Source organism: Oncorhynchus mykiss, unplaced genomic scaffold (genome assembly GCF_013265735.2).
Source record: "Oncorhynchus mykiss isolate Arlee unplaced genomic scaffold, USDA_OmykA_1.1 un_scaffold_403, whole genome shotgun sequence".
NCBI lineage: Eukaryota > Metazoa > Chordata > Actinopteri > Salmoniformes > Salmonidae > Oncorhynchus > Oncorhynchus mykiss.
The window spans coordinates 72,438-82,500 of NW_023493850.1; the positions used below are offsets into that span (position 1 = coordinate 72,438).

Genomic DNA, 10,063 nt, shown 5'->3' on the forward strand with positions numbered 1-10,063 from the left:
CTTGCTTACTTATTTCAAAGCGAGGGCACATATTTCAGCCTTGTGGGAAAAAACGGACAAAGAGTTGAAATTCCACAAGGCAGTGACAAAAAGCTTACAGCACCTGGTATTCCCAGGCGGTCTCCCATCCAAGTACTAACCAGGCCCGACCCTGCTTAGCTTCCGAGATCGGACGAGATCAGGCGTACTCAGGCCGGTGTGGCCGTAAGCGAAAGGCAATCTCAAAAAGTGGATGAAATTGCATATACTGTAGCCATAATTTGTAGCACAGATTGTTGGATGAAATACAAACTAACCTTGCTTACTTATTTCAAAGCGAGGGCACATATTTCAGCCTTGTGGGAAAAAACGGACAAAGAGTTGAAATTCCACAAGGCAGTGACAAAAAGCTTACAGCACCTGGTATTCCCAGGCGGTCTCCCATCCAAGTACTAACCAGGCCCGACCCTGCTTAGCTTCCGAGATCGGACGAGATCAGGCGTACTCAGGCCGGTGTGGCCGTAAGCGAAAGGCAATCTCAAAAAGTGGATGAAATTGCATATACTGTAGCCATAATTTGTAGCACAGATTGTTGGATGAAATACAAACTAACCTTGCTTACTTATTTCAAAGCGAGGGCACATATTTCAGCCTTGTGGGAAAAAACGGACAAAGAGTTGAAATTCCACAAGGCAGTGACAAAAAGCTTACAGCACCTGGTATTCCCAGGCGGTCTCCCATCCAAGTACTAACCAGGCCCGACCCTGCTTAGCTTCCGAGATCGGACGAGATCAGGCGTACTCAGGCCGGTGTGGCCGTAAGCGAAAGGCAATCTCAAAAAGTGGATGAAATTGCATATACTGTAGCCATAATTTGTAGCACAGATTGTTGGATGAAATACAAACTAACCTTGCTTACTTATTTCAAAGCGAGGGCACATATTTCAGCCTTGTGGGAAAAAACGGACAAAGAGTTGAAATTCCACAAGGCAGTGACAAAAAGCTTACAGCACCTGGTATTCCCAGGCGGTCTCCCATCCAAGTACTAACCAGGCCCGACCCTGCTTAGCTTCCGAGATCGGACGAGATCAGGCGTACTCAGGCCGGTGTGGCCGTAAGCGAAAGGCAATCTCAAAAAGTGGATGAAATTGCATATACTGTAGCCATAATTTGTAGCACAGATTGTTGGATGAAATACAAACTAACCTTGCTTACTTATTTCAAAGCGAGGGCACATATTTCAGCCTTGTGGGAAAAAACGGACAAAGAGTTGAAATTCCACAAGGCAGTGACAAAAAGCTTACAGCACCTGGTATTCCCAGGCGGTCTCCCATCCAAGTACTAACCAGGCCCGACCCTGCTTAGCTTCCGAGATCGGACGAGATCAGGCGTACTCAGGCCGGTGTGGCCGTAAGCGAAAGGCAATCTCAAAAAGTGGATGAAATTGCATATACTGTAGCCATAATTTGTAGCACAGATTGTTGGATGAAATACAAACTAACCTTGCTTACTTATTTCAAAGCGAGGGCACATATTTCAGCCTTGTGGGAAAAAACGGACAAAGAGTTGAAATTCCACAAGGCAGTGACAAAAAGCTTACAGCACCTGGTATTCCCAGGCGGTCTCCCATCCAAGTACTAACCAGGCCCGACCCTGCTTAGCTTCCGAGATCGGACGAGATCAGGCGTACTCAGGCCGGTGTGGCCGTAAGCGAGAAACTATCTCTTGGTGCACTATGTAAAGTCAAAGTGAGCCTGATTAACAGCTGTTGCATTTCCACCATTTAGATAAGCATCTTTGTGTCACTCAAAAGTGGAAGAAATTGCATATACTGTAGCCATAATTTGTAGCACAGATTGTTGGATGAAATACAAACTAACCTTGCTTACTTATTTCAAAGCGAGGGCACATATTTCAGCCTTGTGGGAAAAAACGGACAAAGAGTTGAAATTCCACAAGGCAGTGACAAAAAGCTTACAGCACCTGGTATTCCCAGGCGGTCTCCCATCCAAGTACTAACCAGGCCCGACCCTGCTTAGCTTCCGAGATCGGACGAGATCAGGCGTACTCAGGCCGGTGTGGCCGTAAGCGAAAGGCAATCTCAAAAAGTGGATGAAATTGCATATACTGTAGCCATAATTTGTAGCACAGATTGTTGGATGAAATACAAACTAACCTTGCTTACTTATTTCAAAGCGAGGGCACATATTTCAGCCTTGTGGGAAAAAACGGACAAAGAGTTGAAATTCCACAAGGCAGTGACAAAAAGCTTACAGCACCTGGTATTCCCAGGCGGTCTCCCATCCAAGTACTAACCAGGCCCGACCCTGCTTAGCTTCCGAGATCGGACGAGATCAGGCGTACTCAGGCCGGTGTGGCCGTAAGCGAAAGGCAATCTCAAAAAGTGGATGAAATTGCATATACTGTAGCCATAATTTGTAGCACAGATTGTTGGATGAAATACAAACTAACCTTGCTTACTTATTTCAAAGCGAGGGCACATATTTCAGCCTTGTGGGAAAAAACGGACAAAGAGTTGAAATTCCACAAGGCAGTGACAAAAAGCTTACAGCACCTGGTATTCCCAGGCGGTCTCCCATCCAAGTACTAACCAGGCCCGACCCTGCTTAGCTTCCGAGATCGGACGAGATCAGGCGTACTCAGGCCGGTGTGGCCGTAAGCGAAAGGCAATCTCAAAAAGTGGATGAAATTGCATATACTGTAGCCATAATTTGTAGCACAGATTGTTGGATGAAATACAAACTAACCTTGCTTACTTATTTCAAAGCGAGGGCACATATTTCAGCCTTGTGGGAAAAAACGGACAAAGAGTTGAAATTCCACAAGGCAGTGACAAAAAGCTTACAGCACCTGGTATTCCCAGGCGGTCTCCCATCCAAGTACTAACCAGGCCCGACCCTGCTTAGCTTCCGAGATCGGACGAGATCAGGCGTACTCAGGCCGGTGTGGCCGTAAGCGAAAGGCAATCTCAAAAAGTGGATGAAATTGCATATACTGTAGCCATAATTTGTAGCACAGATTGTTGGATGAAATACAAACTAACCTTGCTTACTTATTTCAAAGCGAGGGCACATATTTCAGCCTTGTGGGAAAAAACGGACAAAGAGTTGAAATTCCACAAGGCAGTGACAAAAAGCTTACAGCACCTGGTATTCCCAGGCGGTCTCCCATCCAAGTACTAACCAGGCCCGACCCTGCTTAGCTCCGAGATCGGACGAGATCAGGCGTACTCAGGCCGGTGTGGCCGTAAGCGAAAGGCAATCTCAAAAAGTGGATGAAATTGCATATACTGTAGCCATAATTTGTAGCACAGATTGTTGGATGAAATACAAACTAACCTTGCTTACTTATTTCAAAGCGAGGGCACATATTTCAGCCTTGTGGGAAAAAACGGACAAAGAGTTGAAATTCCACAAGGCAGTGACAAAAAGCTTACAGCACCTGGTATTCCCAGGCGGTCTCCCATCCAAGTACTAACCAGGCCCGACCCTGCTTAGCTTCCGAGATCGGACGAGATCAGGCGTACTCAGGCCGGTGTGGCCGTAAGCGAAAGGCAATCTCAAAAAGTGGATGAAATTGCATATACTGTAGCCATAATTTGTAGCACAGATTGTTGGATGAAATACAAACTAACCTTGCTTACTTATTTCAAAGCGAGGGCACATATTTCAGCCTTGTGGGAAAAAACGGACAAAGAGTTGAAATTCCACAAGGCAGTGACAAAAAGCTTACAGCACCTGGTATTCCCAGGCGGTCTCCCATCCAAGTACTAACCAGGCCCGACCCTGCTTAGCTTCCGAGATCGGACGAGATCAGGCGTACTCAGGCCGGTGTGGCCGTAAGCGAGAAACTATCTCTTGGTGCACCATGTAAGTCAAAGTGAGCCTGATTAACAGCTGTTGCATTTCCACCATTTAGATAAGCATCTTTGTGTCACTCAAAAGTGGAAGAAATTGCATATACTGTAGCCATAATTTGTAGCACAGATTGTTGGATGAAATACAAACTAACCTTGCTTACTTATTTCAAAGCGAGGGCACATATTTCAGCCTTGTGGGAAAAACGGACAAAGAGTTGAAATTCCACAAGGCAGTGACAAAAAGCTTACAGCACCTGGTATTCCCAGGCGGTCTCCCATCCAAGTACTAACCAGGCCCGACCCTGCTTAGCTTCCGAGATCGGACGAGATCAGGCGTACTCAGGCCGGTGTGGCCGTAAGCGAAAGGCAATCTCAAAAAGTGGATGAAATTGCATATACTGTAGCCATAATTTGTAGCACAGATTGTTGGATGAAATACAAACTAACCTTGCTTACTTATTTCAAAGCGAGGGCACATATTTCAGCCTTGTGGAAAAAACGGACAAAGAGTTGAAATTCCACAAGGCAGTGACAAAAAGCTTACAGCACCTGGTATTCCCAGGCGGTCTCCCATCCAAGTACTAACCAGGCCCGACCCTGCTTAGCTTCCGAGATCGGACGAGATCAGGCGTACTCAGGCCGTGTGGCCGTAAGCGAAAGGCAATCTCAAAAAGTGGATGAAATTGCATATACTGTAGCCATAATTTGTAGCACAGATTGTTGGATGAAATACAAACTAACCTTGCTTACTTATTTCAAACGAGGGCACATATTTCAGCCTTGTGGGAAAAAACGGACAAAGAGTTGAAATTCCACAAGGCAGTGACAAAAAGCTTACAGCACCTGGTATTCCCAGGCGGTCTCCCATCCAAGTACTAACCAGGCCCGACCCTGCTTAGCTTCCGAGATCGGACGAGATCAGGCGTACTCAGGCCGGTGTGGCCGTAAGCGAAAGGCAATCTCAAAAAGTGGATGAAATTGCATATACTGTAGCCATAATTTGTAGCACAGATTGTTGGATGAAATACAAACTAACCTTGCTTACTTATTTCAAAGCGAGGGCACATATTTCAGCCTTGTGGGAAAAAACGGACAAAGAGTTGAAATTCCACAAGGCAGTGACAAAAAGCTTACAGCACCTGGTATTCCCAGGCGGTCTCCCATCCAAGTACTAACCAGGCCCGACCCTGCTTAGCTTCCGAGATCGGACGAGATCAGGCGTACTCAGGCCGGTGTGGCCGTAAGCGAGAAACTATCTCTTGGTGCACCATGTAAAGTCAAAGTGAGCCTGTTAACAGCTGTTGCATTTCCACCATTAGATAAGCATCTTTGTGTCACTCAAAAAGTGGAAGAAATTGCATATACTGTAGCCATAATTTGTAGCACAGATTGTTGGATGAATACAAACTAACCTTGCTTACTTATTTCAAAGCGAGGGCACATATTTCAGCCTTGTGGGAAAAACGGACAAAGAGTTGAAATTCCACAAGGCAGTGACAAAAAGCTTACAGCACCTGGTATTCCCAGGCGGTCTCCCATCCAAGTACTAACCAGGCCCGACCCTGCTTAGCTTCCGAGATCGGACGAGATCAGGCGTACTCAGGCCGGTGTGGCCGTAAGCGAGAAACTATCTCTTGGTGCACTATGTAAAGTCAAAGTGACCTGATTAACAGCTGTTCATTTCCACCATTTAGATAAGCATCTTTGTGTCACTCAAAAGTGAAGAAATTGCATATACTGTAGCCATAATTTGTAGCACAGATTGTTGGATGAAATACAAACTAACCTTGCTTACTTATTTCAAAGCGAGGGCACATATTTCAGCCTTGTGGGAAAAAACGGACAAAGAGTTGAAATTCCACAAGGCAGTGACAAAAAGCTTACAGCACCTGGTATTCCCAGGCGGTCTCCCATCCAAGTACTAACCAGGCCCGACCCTGCTTAGCTTCCGAGATCGGACGAGATCAGGCGTACTCAGGCCGGTGTGGCCGTAAGCGAAAGGCAATCTCAAAAAGTGGATGAAATTGCATATACTGTAGCCATAATTTGTAGCACAGATTGTTGGATGAAATACAAACTAACCTTGCTTACTTATTTCAAAGCGAGGGCACATATTTCAGCCTTGTGGGAAAAAACGGACAAAGAGTTGAAATTCCACAAGGCAGTGACAAAAAGCTTACAGCACCTGGTATTCCCAGGCGGTCTCCCATCCAAGTACTAACCAGGCCCGACCCTGCTTAGCTTCCGAGATCGGACGAGATCAGGCGTACTCAGGCCGGTGTGGCCGTAAGCGAAAGGCAATCTCAAAAGTGGATGAAATTGCATATACTGTAGCCATAATTTGTAGCACAGATTGTTGGATGAAATACAAACTAACCTTGCTTACTTATTTCAAAGCGAGGGCACATATTTCAGCCTTGTGGGAAAAACGGACAAAGAGTTGAAATTCCACAAGGCAGTGACAAAAAGCTTACAGCACCTGGTATTCCCAGGCGGTCTCCCATCCAAGTACTAACCAGGCCCGACCCTGCTTAGCTTCCGAGATCGGACGAGATCAGGCGTACTCAGGCCGTGTGGCCGTAAGCGAAAGGCAATCTCAAAAAGTGGATGAAATTGCATATACTGTAGCCATAATTTGTAGCACAGATTGTTGGATGAAATACAAACTAACCTTGCTTACTTATTTCAAAGCGAGGGCACATATTTCAGCCTTGTGGGAAAAAACGGACAAAGAGTTGAAATTCCACAAGGCAGTGACAAAAAGCTTACAGCACCTGGTATTCCCAGGCGGTCTCCCATCCAAGTACTAACCAGGCCCGACCCTGCTTAGCTTCCGAGATCGGACGAGATCAGGCGTACTCAGGCCGGTGTGGCCGTAAGCGAAAGGCAATCTCAAAAGTGGATGAAATTGCATATACTGTAGCCATAATTTGTAGCACAGATTGTTGGATGAAATACAAACTAACCTTGCTTACTTATTTCAAAGCGAGGGCACATATTTCAGCCTTGTGGGAAAAACGGACAAAGAGTTGAAATTCCACAAGGCAGTGACAAAAAGCTTACAGCACCTGGTATTCCCAGGCGGTCTCCCATCCAAGTACTAACCAGGCCCGACCCTGCTTAGCTTCCGAGATCGGACGAGATCAGGCGTACTCAGGCCGGTGTGGCCGTAAGCGAAAGGCAATCTCAAAAAGTGGATGAAATTGCATATACTGTAGCCATAATTTGTAGCACAGATTGTTGGATGAAATACAACTAACCTTGCTTACTTATTTCAAAGCGAGGGCACATATTTCAGCCTTGTGGGAAAAAACGGACAAAGAGTTGAAATTCCACAAGGCAGTGACAAAAAGCTTACAGCACCTGGTATTCCCAGGCGGTCTCCCATCCAAGTACTAACCAGGCCCGACCCTGCTTAGCTTCCGAGATCGGACGAGATCAGGCGTACTCAGGCCGGTGTGGCCGTAAGCGAAAGGCAATCTCAAAAAGTGGATGAAATTGCATATACTGTAGCCATAATTTGTAGCACAGATTGTTGGATGAAATACAAACTAACCTTGCTTACTTATTTCAAAGCGAGGGCACATATTTCAGCCTTGTGGGAAAAAACGGACAAAGAGTTGAAATTCCACAAGGCAGTGACAAAAAGCTTACAGCACCTGGTATTCCCAGGCGGTCTCCCATCCAAGTACTAACCAGGCCCGACCCTGCTTAGCTTCCGAGATCGGACGAGATCAGGCGTACTCAGGCCGGTGTGGCCGTAAGCGAAAGGCAATCTCAAAAAGTGGATGAAATTGCATATACTGTAGCCATAATTTGTAGCACAGATTGTTGGATGAAATACAAACTAACCTTGCTTACTTATTTCAAAGCGAGGGCACATATTTCAGCCTTGTGGGAAAAAACGGACAAAGAGTTGAAATTCCACAAGGCAGTGACAAAAAGCTTACAGCACCTGGTATTCCCAGGCGGTCTCCCATCCAAGTACTAACCAGGCCCGACCCTGCTTAGCTTCCGAGATCGGACGAGATCAGGCGTACTCAGGCCGGTGTGGCCGTAAGCGAAAGGCAATCTCAAAAGTGGATGAAATTGCATATACTGTAGCCATAATTTGTAGCACAGATTGTTGGATGAAATACAAACTAACCTTGCTTACTTATTTCAAAGCGAGGGCACATATTTCAGCCTTGTGGGAAAAAACGGACAAAGAGTTGAAATTCCACAAGGCAGTGACAAAAAGCTTACAGCACCTGGTATTCCCAGGCGGTCTCCCATCCAAGTACTAACCAGGCCCGACCCTGCTTAGCTTCCGAGATCGGACGAGATCAGGCGTACTCAGGCCGGTGTGGCCGTAAGCGAAAGGCAATCTCAAAAAGTGGATGAAATTGCATATACTGTAGCCATAATTTGTAGCACAGATTGTTGGATGAAATACAAACTAACCTTGCTTACTTATTTCAAAGCGAGGGCACATATTTCAGCCTTGTGGGAAAAAACGGACAAGAGTTGAAATTCCACAAGGCAGTGACAAAAAGCTTACAGCACCTGGTATTCCCAGGCGGTCTCCCATCCAAGTACTAACCAGGCCCGACCCTGCTTAGCTTCCGAGATCGGACGAGATCAGGCGTACTCAGGCCGGTGTGGCCGTAAGCGAAAGGCAATCTCAAAAGTGGATGAAATTGCATATACTGTAGCCATAATTTGTAGCACAGATTGTTGGATGAAATACAAACTAACCTTGCTTACTTATTTCAAAGCGAGGGCACATATTTCAGCCTTGTGGGAAAAAACGGACAAAGAGTTGAAATTCCACAAGGCAGTGACAAAAAGCTTACAGCACCTGGTATTCCCAGGCGGTCTCCCATCCAAGTACTAACCAGGCCCGACCCTGCTTAGCTTCCGAGATCGGACGAGATCAGGCGTACTCAGGCCGGTGTGGCCGTAAGCGAGAAACTATCTCTTGGTGCACATGTAAAGTCAAAGTGAGCCTGATTAACAGCTGTTGCATTTCCACCATTTAGATAAGCATCTTTGTGTCACTCAAAAGTGGAAGAAATTGCATATACTGTAGCCATAATTTGTAGCACAGATTGTTGGATGAAATACAAACTAACCTTGCTTACTTATTTCAAAGCGAGGGCACATATTTCAGCCTTGTGGGAAAAACGGACAAAGAGTTGAAATTCCACAAGGCAGTGACAAAAAGCTTACAGCACCTGGTATTCCCAGGCGGTCTCCCATCCAAGTACTAACCAGGCCCGACCCTGCTTAGCTTCCGAGATCGGACGAGATCAGGCGTACTCAGGCCGGTGTGGCCGTAAGCGAAAGGCAATCTCAAAAAGTGGATGAAATTGCATATACTGTAGCCATAATTTGTAGCACAGATTGTTGGATGAAATACAAACTAACCTTGCTTACTTATTTCAAAGCGAGGGCACATATTTCAGCCTTGTGGGAAAAAACGGACAAAGAGTTGAAATTCCACAAGGCAGTGACAAAAAGCTTACAGCACCTGGTATTCCCAGGCGGTCTCCCATCCAAGTACTAACCAGGCCCGACCCTGCTTAGCTTCCGAGATCGGACGAGATCAGGCGTACTCAGGCCGTTGTGGCCGTAAGCGAAAGGCAATCTCAAAAAGTGGATGAAATTGCATATACTGTAGCCATAATTTGTAGCACAGATTGTTGGATGAAATACAAACTAACCTTGCTTACTTATTTCAAAGCGAGGGCACATATTTCAGCCTTGTGGGAAAAAACGGACAAAGAGTTGAAATTCCACAAGGCAGTGACAAAAAGCTTACAGCACCTGGTATTCCCAGGCGGTCTCCCATCCAAGTACTAACCAGGCCCGACCCTGCTTAGCTTCCGAGATCGGACGAGATCAGGCGTACTCAGGCCGGTGTGGCCGTAAGCGAAAGGCAATCTCAAAAAGTGGATGAAATTGCATATACTGTAGCCATAATTTGTAGCACAGATTGTTGGATGAAATACAAACTAACCTTGCTTACTTATTTCAAAGCGAGGGCACATATTTCAGCCTTGTGGGAAAAAACGGACAAAGAGTTGAAATTCCACAAGGCAGTGACAAAAAGCTTACAGCACCTGGTATTCCCAGGCGGTCTCCCATCCAAGTACTAACCAGGCCCGACCCTGCTTAGCTTCCGAGATCGGACGAGATCAGGCGTACTCAGGCCGGTGTGGCC

General features: G+C 46.1%; 31 non-coding genes and 2 pseudogenes across 31 annotated transcripts in view; all 33 read right to left on the reverse strand.

Moving 5' to 3' along the window:
• Window positions 1-91: 91 nt before the first annotated feature.
• Window positions 92-210, reverse strand: LOC118955243. The gene has a single exon (XR_005045107.1). It is a non-coding gene; the product is annotated as a 5S ribosomal RNA (ribosomal RNA).
• Window positions 211-387: 177 nt separating this feature from the next.
• LOC118955244 lies at window positions 388-506 on the reverse strand. Its single transcript, XR_005045108.1, has one exon. It is a non-coding gene; the product is annotated as a 5S ribosomal RNA (ribosomal RNA).
• A 177-nt stretch (window positions 507-683) lies between these two features.
• On the reverse strand, window positions 684-802 carry LOC118955245. The gene has a single exon (XR_005045109.1). It is a non-coding gene; the product is annotated as a 5S ribosomal RNA (ribosomal RNA).
• A 177-nt stretch (window positions 803-979) lies between these two features.
• On the reverse strand, window positions 980-1,098 carry LOC118955246. The gene has a single exon (XR_005045110.1). It is a non-coding gene; the product is annotated as a 5S ribosomal RNA (ribosomal RNA).
• Window positions 1,099-1,275: 177 nt separating this feature from the next.
• On the reverse strand, window positions 1,276-1,394 carry LOC118955247. The gene has a single exon (XR_005045111.1). It is a non-coding gene; the product is annotated as a 5S ribosomal RNA (ribosomal RNA).
• Window positions 1,395-1,571: 177 nt separating this feature from the next.
• LOC118955249 lies at window positions 1,572-1,690 on the reverse strand. Its single transcript, XR_005045113.1, has one exon. It is a non-coding gene; the product is annotated as a 5S ribosomal RNA (ribosomal RNA).
• A 259-nt stretch (window positions 1,691-1,949) lies between these two features.
• Window positions 1,950-2,068, reverse strand: LOC118955250. The gene has a single exon (XR_005045114.1). It is a non-coding gene; the product is annotated as a 5S ribosomal RNA (ribosomal RNA).
• A 177-nt stretch (window positions 2,069-2,245) lies between these two features.
• LOC118955251 lies at window positions 2,246-2,364 on the reverse strand. Its single transcript, XR_005045115.1, has one exon. It is a non-coding gene; the product is annotated as a 5S ribosomal RNA (ribosomal RNA).
• Window positions 2,365-2,541: 177 nt separating this feature from the next.
• On the reverse strand, window positions 2,542-2,660 carry LOC118955252. The gene has a single exon (XR_005045116.1). It is a non-coding gene; the product is annotated as a 5S ribosomal RNA (ribosomal RNA).
• A 177-nt stretch (window positions 2,661-2,837) lies between these two features.
• Window positions 2,838-2,956, reverse strand: LOC118955253. The gene has a single exon (XR_005045117.1). It is a non-coding gene; the product is annotated as a 5S ribosomal RNA (ribosomal RNA).
• Window positions 2,957-3,133: 177 nt separating this feature from the next.
• Window positions 3,134-3,251, reverse strand: LOC118955480. Its single transcript, XR_005045344.1, has one exon. It is a non-coding gene; the product is annotated as a 5S ribosomal RNA (ribosomal RNA).
• Window positions 3,252-3,428: 177 nt separating this feature from the next.
• Window positions 3,429-3,547, reverse strand: LOC118955254. The gene has a single exon (XR_005045118.1). It is a non-coding gene; the product is annotated as a 5S ribosomal RNA (ribosomal RNA).
• Window positions 3,548-3,724: 177 nt separating this feature from the next.
• On the reverse strand, window positions 3,725-3,843 carry LOC118955255. Its single transcript, XR_005045119.1, has one exon. It is a non-coding gene; the product is annotated as a 5S ribosomal RNA (ribosomal RNA).
• Window positions 3,844-4,100: 257 nt separating this feature from the next.
• Window positions 4,101-4,219, reverse strand: LOC118955256. Its single transcript, XR_005045120.1, has one exon. It is a non-coding gene; the product is annotated as a 5S ribosomal RNA (ribosomal RNA).
• Window positions 4,220-4,395: 176 nt separating this feature from the next.
• Window positions 4,396-4,513, reverse strand: LOC118955489 (annotated as a pseudogene).
• Window positions 4,514-4,689: 176 nt separating this feature from the next.
• LOC118955257 lies at window positions 4,690-4,808 on the reverse strand. The gene has a single exon (XR_005045121.1). It is a non-coding gene; the product is annotated as a 5S ribosomal RNA (ribosomal RNA).
• Window positions 4,809-4,985: 177 nt separating this feature from the next.
• On the reverse strand, window positions 4,986-5,104 carry LOC118955258. Its single transcript, XR_005045122.1, has one exon. It is a non-coding gene; the product is annotated as a 5S ribosomal RNA (ribosomal RNA).
• Window positions 5,105-5,360: 256 nt separating this feature from the next.
• On the reverse strand, window positions 5,361-5,479 carry LOC118955260. Its single transcript, XR_005045124.1, has one exon. It is a non-coding gene; the product is annotated as a 5S ribosomal RNA (ribosomal RNA).
• Window positions 5,480-5,735: 256 nt separating this feature from the next.
• LOC118955261 lies at window positions 5,736-5,854 on the reverse strand. Its single transcript, XR_005045125.1, has one exon. It is a non-coding gene; the product is annotated as a 5S ribosomal RNA (ribosomal RNA).
• Window positions 5,855-6,031: 177 nt separating this feature from the next.
• LOC118955262 lies at window positions 6,032-6,150 on the reverse strand. The gene has a single exon (XR_005045126.1). It is a non-coding gene; the product is annotated as a 5S ribosomal RNA (ribosomal RNA).
• A 175-nt stretch (window positions 6,151-6,325) lies between these two features.
• LOC118955490 lies at window positions 6,326-6,443 on the reverse strand (annotated as a pseudogene).
• Window positions 6,444-6,620: 177 nt separating this feature from the next.
• On the reverse strand, window positions 6,621-6,739 carry LOC118955263. Its single transcript, XR_005045127.1, has one exon. It is a non-coding gene; the product is annotated as a 5S ribosomal RNA (ribosomal RNA).
• A 175-nt stretch (window positions 6,740-6,914) lies between these two features.
• Window positions 6,915-7,033, reverse strand: LOC118955264. Its single transcript, XR_005045128.1, has one exon. It is a non-coding gene; the product is annotated as a 5S ribosomal RNA (ribosomal RNA).
• A 176-nt stretch (window positions 7,034-7,209) lies between these two features.
• Window positions 7,210-7,328, reverse strand: LOC118955265. The gene has a single exon (XR_005045129.1). It is a non-coding gene; the product is annotated as a 5S ribosomal RNA (ribosomal RNA).
• Window positions 7,329-7,505: 177 nt separating this feature from the next.
• On the reverse strand, window positions 7,506-7,624 carry LOC118955266. Its single transcript, XR_005045130.1, has one exon. It is a non-coding gene; the product is annotated as a 5S ribosomal RNA (ribosomal RNA).
• A 177-nt stretch (window positions 7,625-7,801) lies between these two features.
• On the reverse strand, window positions 7,802-7,920 carry LOC118955267. Its single transcript, XR_005045131.1, has one exon. It is a non-coding gene; the product is annotated as a 5S ribosomal RNA (ribosomal RNA).
• Window positions 7,921-8,096: 176 nt separating this feature from the next.
• LOC118955268 lies at window positions 8,097-8,215 on the reverse strand. Its single transcript, XR_005045132.1, has one exon. It is a non-coding gene; the product is annotated as a 5S ribosomal RNA (ribosomal RNA).
• A 176-nt stretch (window positions 8,216-8,391) lies between these two features.
• Window positions 8,392-8,510, reverse strand: LOC118955269. Its single transcript, XR_005045133.1, has one exon. It is a non-coding gene; the product is annotated as a 5S ribosomal RNA (ribosomal RNA).
• Window positions 8,511-8,686: 176 nt separating this feature from the next.
• Window positions 8,687-8,805, reverse strand: LOC118955271. Its single transcript, XR_005045135.1, has one exon. It is a non-coding gene; the product is annotated as a 5S ribosomal RNA (ribosomal RNA).
• Window positions 8,806-9,062: 257 nt separating this feature from the next.
• LOC118955272 lies at window positions 9,063-9,181 on the reverse strand. Its single transcript, XR_005045136.1, has one exon. It is a non-coding gene; the product is annotated as a 5S ribosomal RNA (ribosomal RNA).
• Window positions 9,182-9,358: 177 nt separating this feature from the next.
• On the reverse strand, window positions 9,359-9,477 carry LOC118955457. Its single transcript, XR_005045321.1, has one exon. It is a non-coding gene; the product is annotated as a 5S ribosomal RNA (ribosomal RNA).
• A 177-nt stretch (window positions 9,478-9,654) lies between these two features.
• On the reverse strand, window positions 9,655-9,773 carry LOC118955273. The gene has a single exon (XR_005045137.1). It is a non-coding gene; the product is annotated as a 5S ribosomal RNA (ribosomal RNA).
• Window positions 9,774-9,950: 177 nt separating this feature from the next.
• LOC118955274 overlaps window positions 9,951-10,063 on the reverse strand; it is a 119-nt gene continuing 6 nt past the window's right edge. The window contains exon 1 of the ribosomal RNA XR_005045138.1: window positions 9,951-10,063. This exon is cut by the window's right edge and continues 6 nt beyond it. This is a non-coding gene — a ribosomal RNA (5S ribosomal RNA).